Source organism: Pyxicephalus adspersus, chromosome 11, assembly GCF_032062135.1.
Source record: "Pyxicephalus adspersus chromosome 11, UCB_Pads_2.0, whole genome shotgun sequence".
Lineage (NCBI taxonomy): Eukaryota > Metazoa > Chordata > Amphibia > Anura > Pyxicephalidae > Pyxicephalus > Pyxicephalus adspersus.
In genome coordinates, this window is record NC_092868.1 from 30,114,361 (window position 1) to 30,120,520 (window position 6,160).

Consider the following 6,160-nt stretch of genomic DNA (forward strand, 5'->3'; position numbering starts at 1 on the left):
TCCAGGACCGGCCCCCTGACTTAAAGGGACAGAGCCGGGGGGAGTCAGCGTGTCATAGGCTGAGCCCGGAGGAGGACGGGGGGGTCACGTGACCCCGGTGGTCTTGCTATGGATGGGGAGCCCCTTCTCAGGGTTCAGGTTGGGATCCCCGCAGACACTTCCACATGAGATGTTGCCGCACGTGTGCTCGGTAATTCCTCCCAAGGTTCTCATCACATAAAGGAATCTAGAATCACTGCTAAGTCGTATTTCCAAAGTTTTCTTCCCCTGGAGTTCAGCTTTGTCTATTGTTATGTATAGAGGACATGGAAGATTCAGAGATCAGTGGCAGCCACGAAGGAGCTGAGATTTATTTTTCTTATTTTTTCTATCTCAGTGCTGCTGATCTCCAATCTCCTGTCCACCATAATTCCAATGGTGACAATAATTCTGCATCATGTATCAGGGTGACAACTCAGAAACCAAATTGACAGATAGAGATCGTTGTCACCCCTGTATCAGGAAGTGTCTAAACAAGGACATTCATGGCAGGATCACCAGGAATTATTGACAGAAGTTCACCAGGATAAATTGTGTCTCTTCCTTGCAATGCACAGTGGTGGGGTGGGTGGAGGACCCCGGAATAGGTACATTTATACCTCCTGTAGGATGAGAAGTAAGTTCTTTTTCTTCCCCTAAACTTTAATATTATTTAATACATTTTTATTTGTTCTGGAGTTAGGCTTTAAAGTGGAACTGTTGTTCCATATTAGAGCAGGCAGGATTTTTATTGCAGAAGAGACAGGTATCTATTCTGCAACAAAACATACTTACCTGTCTGCTTGCAATTCTTTAATTAATTTACACAGAGCTGTGTATGTAAAGCCCAGTATAAGATGCCTAGAATATGGCGGGAATACCCCAGGGCTGGTGGCACTGAATGAACGCCTGTGCATTATGTCTTCCTGGCCTTGTCAACCAGGATAGCTGAAAATTCAACACCCAGAAAAGCAGCGGATGAAGATGGTGACTGACAGGACAAGCGCTCCCCACCCTGATACTGTACAAACTTCCATACTTAGGACGTCATTTATTGGGATATTTCTATACTTCACATCTCAGGAACCTTCCCCTGAAGAAACGTAAACATGCGAAACGCGTTGGGTTAACGAGACTCACTAACAGACTTTAACAGGTTCTGGAATATCTCCAGATATTGCATATAGTGCAACTCTACCAGCGTCAAAACTTTCACAAACCCTCAAACACAGTAACCAGAGTTCACTATGCGGAAGTTGGATCAGTGAAAGATGGATTCTGATTGGTTGCTGTGCTTTAATGCACTTTGAAAAAGAGATCATTTTAACAACCTAAGAATACATTTCAGAATGACACATCCATTCTTATAGATTTGGATCTGATTGCATTGATGCCAAATGATTTTATTAGCACATGGCTGAGTCTGTGCAGCTATTAATATTAATATATTATTATTATTATTATTATTAATAATAATAATTATAAACAGTATATAGCGCCAACAGATTACACAGCGCTGTACATTAAATAGGGGTTGAAAATGACAGACAAATACAGACAGTGACACATGAGGAGGAGAGGACCCTGCCCCGAAGAGCTTACAATCTACGGGGAAGTATCCAATAGGAGAAGAGATATGGAGTGATGGGAAGAAGTGAAGGTTTTAGGAGATAGGAGGAGACGGGTAGGCAAGTTTGAAAAGATGGGTTTTGAGTGCTCTTTTAAGTGAAACACAACAATGCATGGATCTGTAGTGCAATGGGTGCATTGTTTGAGGCCGCCATAATGTAAATGTTAAGCATGGAACTATGTACATACATCATGCACTACAACAGGAAACACATATGTAAGGGGGGCATAAACATTGGTATCCCCCCCACTCTATATCTATGCACCAGGACACTGGAATTAAAAATTCACTGAACAATTCTTCGAAATAACTTTTTTTTTTTTTACTTTTTCGACCAGCTGTATAGAATTAGAGAACAGAAAAAGAAAAGTGAACAGGAAAACAGACACAAGATCACATCAGGGAAGCGGGCTCATGACCTTCTTTACAGATGATTAACAGGTTGAATTATGAATCATGACAATAAAACGTGAGTCGATCTTCTATGTGTAGATTTCTGCCACGTTGTTACATTTAAACTTGATTTTGATAAACGCAGCATCCAAGGTGGAGGAGGAGAAGGTTGTTCACATGTAATAAGTTCCAGCTGCAGCTGGGGAATGACCTCAAGCATGCTACATACAAACAAAATATATCTAAAGCCAAGAATGAAAATGGTATATATTGCAACTAGTCATGGCTCAGATGTGGTGGCTACATTCGTTTTCTAGATTTGCTTTCATTTCTTTGTTTTTTTACCTGTGATCCTGCCAGTAACACATTTTCTACTTTAAGTTACGTACATATGTCCAATAATAGTTATCTGAGATGAACTGTTGAGCTTGTCTCTGGTGAAAATCGGACATGTGCACAGTGAATCCCCAATGTCGATCATCTGTCATAGCAGTGGGGAGTGACCACGGTGCATTTCTATGGAGGGGAGCACAATGGGGTGCTGCTTACTTCTCCCCCTCCCTCCCTTCTCCATAGAACAGAATGGAGCTGTGCTTACAGAACTTGTTTCTTCATTTGTCCGAGATAATGAAAGAACATTTCTAGTGGCAATCATCTGATGTCCATCAGACTTCTGTATGAGGCTTTAGGGTGGGGGTCACTGAATCATTTCACCGGTTCTATGGAGGAGCAATGCTGTCACCCAACGTTGCTAACTACAGAAAACCTCCCTCTATCCTCATCTTCATAACACAGCTGCAGCAGGGACAGAGTCCACAGGAGATTAGAACTCATTTGATTTCTGACAAGTTCAACTTGTTTTTGTACTTTTTGAACAAATATATAGAAAACGTTAACTTATTGGTAGTATCAGCTGTATGGTAATTGGGACCCCAACATAAAATTGTAAATGAGCTTGTTAGACATTCCAATCCAAAAACCATGGCCCTGCATTCCACCAGAATACACACCTTTGTGGATACAACAGCCTCCACTCGTTTAGGTTAGGTTTAGGTATTTAGCCAAAAAGAGCAAAAAAGTCTTGGCTTGCAATAGTGGAGTAGAAATATAAAGAAATCAATATATTTAAAGCTTTGTGCAGGTCACACAAGTTCCCCCACATCAGGCCGTGTCTTTTTGGAGTTGGTTTTGTGTAGAGGGTTACAAATATAATGGATCTTTCCCAATCGGTTGTTACCAGGTAGGCCACACAAAATTGTTTAAAATGTCCTGCATGATGAACCATTACGAGTCCCCGTCACTGGAAACATAGGAACTTACCTATTAAAATACTTTTGGTAATATAATATACCTTTTGATAGAACCATATGATATTTTTACACATGTGCCTTGCTGCAGTGTGACAAAAAAACCTAAAAATTATGTGATTGTGCTGTTATTATTTATCAAACCATGACTGTTAATAGCACAGCTCATGGACTATAGGCTTAAAGAATACACGGTCCTCTAAAATCTCTTCGGCCTTAACCTGGCAAGATCTCCTTTATTCCAGATGTTTTTCCACTGCCTTTTATATTTTCATACTAGAGAAGGCTACAGATCAAACAAAACATCAGGGGGGAATGGAAAGTCTTTGTGTAGGAGAGGAAGAAGGAAGAGCCAGAAGATTTCCCAAGAAATATCAAGTGGCAAGTGGGTGGTTCAGCCAGCGATAATTCATAATTAATGTAGAGACCCGGTCAGTTAGAAGTGCTTAACTGCAATTTAGTTTACGTATCTGGTGAATATATTGTAGTTATTTAGCTATAGCTATGGTTTCTTCTTCTGCAAGCCTCCCCATCTCAGAGATTGATTTCTTTTTCTTACAGATGATGAGGATGTCAGCAGATAAGAAGGGAAGAGAACTGATCCTAAATGAAGGATGTTTGTCTGCTGCAACCACTCACTGCAAATCACCTATAGAAAGCTTTTTAAAATTATGTATGAATTAATGGCCCCGATTTATTAAAGTTCTCCTAGGGTGGAGAAAATACACTTCTATCAGTGAAACCAGGTGATCCAGCAAACCTGGAATAGATCTTGTCCAAGATTGAAAACATTTGCTAACAAATAGCTTGAATTTAGGAAATCCATTCCAGGTTTGCTCAATTACTCAGCTTCACTGTTGAAAGTGTATTCTCTCCAGCCTTGGAGAACTTTAATAAATCAGGGCCAATGTGTCTAAATATGTGTCATAATCATGTTTTAAAATACTGTTGTTTATAATACTTATTCCCAACATTCCTGAAGAAGCAGACCTGATCTGCGAAATGTGTTGAAAGTTGGATGTATATTTTGAATCAGCATAGAGAACTGCTTTAATATTGTATGTGGTTGAATACTTACCCGATATACATTTAATGTTAATTAGAATATTGTTCTCCTTTATGGTATATGTTGTGTACTTTGCAACAACATAATCTTTTAATATGATGTTTATATTTTGTAATTATTAAAACCTATGTTTTTTAACAAAATAAAAAAGTTTGACTAAATATGCCAAACTAAAAGTCCCATTAAACAATATATTTAGATGTCTATAGAAAGCATTCCAGTTAGGGGAGCCTATAGAAGCTATTGTGGTTGGGCCTGGGTCTGTCTTTTGGCTTGTGTTCTGATCTTATCTGAATATGAAACTAAGTGAAGGACCTCCAGGAACATCGGAGAAGATGGGGCATCGGAGTGGATTACCCCATATGCACTTATTTGTGGTTTTCAGAGTTTGTACATCCCAGAAGACTAGAATGTGTCTTTCCGAGTCTGCTGCACCCCACTCTCTTGCTTACAGACTCCACATTTTATTAAACCCCTATAAACATAAAATGACTGACCCTGATTAACCCTCAGATTCTGCACCTGGGTTAAGAAATGTATAAAGCTCCAATGGGGATTACTGTACCTGCTACATTAGAACAGCTATTTTCTGTGTTCTGTCTCTCTAATGCAGCTTTTCTCAACCTTTTTACCGCAGAATAACCCTTTCATTAATTTAATTAATTAAAATCTCAGGAAAACTTCAAAAATTAATTCATTATTTGAGATCAGTGGGGAAGAGTCCCCTAACAGTGGTGAACAGAACACTACCTGTATAGACAGTTGAAAATATCACTGGTGTCATGCAACTGTCCTTGGACCCTAGGGTAGATTATTATTATTATTATTATTTTTAAACATGATTTATATAGCGCCAACATATTACGCAGCGCTGTACATTAAATAGGGGTTGCAAATGACTGACTAATACAGACAGTGATACAGGAGGAGAGGGCCCTGTCCCCAAGAGCTTACAATCTAGTAGGAGGGGGAATTTACACACAATTGGATGGGAGATATGTAGTGGTGGGAAGTAGTGATGGTTTCAAAAGACAGAAGAAGATGGGTAGGCAAGTTGGATACCATCAAATGGGAGATTAGTCTGCCACAGCCCGAGGAACCTTTGGAAACCTGGTGTATGACTACTCTATTATCACAGAGTTCCTTGGCTGACAACTAAAATTAATGTATTCCTAAGAGGTGCATCACAGAACAATGAATGCTACACTTTAATATGTTTATGAGCATGTCCAATCAAAGTATTAGTCCAGCCAAAACTTTTATTCTTAGATGGAGTGGGGAAAAGTTAGAACGGCAGTTGGGTTTTTGTTTTTTTTGTCTGTGTCCCTGTTGCAGATTTTCCACCTCTACTAATGTCAGCACGGCAGAGATAACTTTCTAACAAACAGCATTGAAAATCTGGCAGGAGATATAATCCTTCCCCACTCTATCCAAAACTAGAAAAAAGTTTTTGGCTTGGCATACACTTTATTTCTTAACTTTCTCTTTTTCTTCTCTATAAAACAGTTTATGATATATTTTACTACAATCGTATTTTCACGGTTTGTTTGATAAAGGTTTCTTTTAAACAGAAAATGTGCAGCGCTAAACAATTTTCACAACCCCCTCCCCCACAATGCAGTTCTGTTGATCCAAATAAATTAGAGAAAACAAATCTGGATGTAGGGAATTCGCAGCTGTGTGGGAAGAATATACATACACAGTTGTGTCAGGGACAATATCTTTTCTCTGCTTTATAAGTTATTG

The 6,160-nt window shown here is 39.3% G+C and overlaps 1 long non-coding RNA gene across 1 annotated transcript; it reads left to right on the plus strand.

Annotated features, from left to right (window-relative positions):
• The first annotated feature begins 72 nt into the window (after nucleotides 1-72).
• LOC140340376 (uncharacterized) lies at nucleotides 73-4,028 on the plus strand. Its single transcript, XR_011922638.1, has 3 exons — nucleotides 73-190; nucleotides 1,987-2,117; nucleotides 3,910-4,028. It is a non-coding gene; the product is annotated as an uncharacterized lncRNA (long non-coding RNA).
• Nucleotides 4,029-6,160: the final 2,132 nt, after the last annotated feature.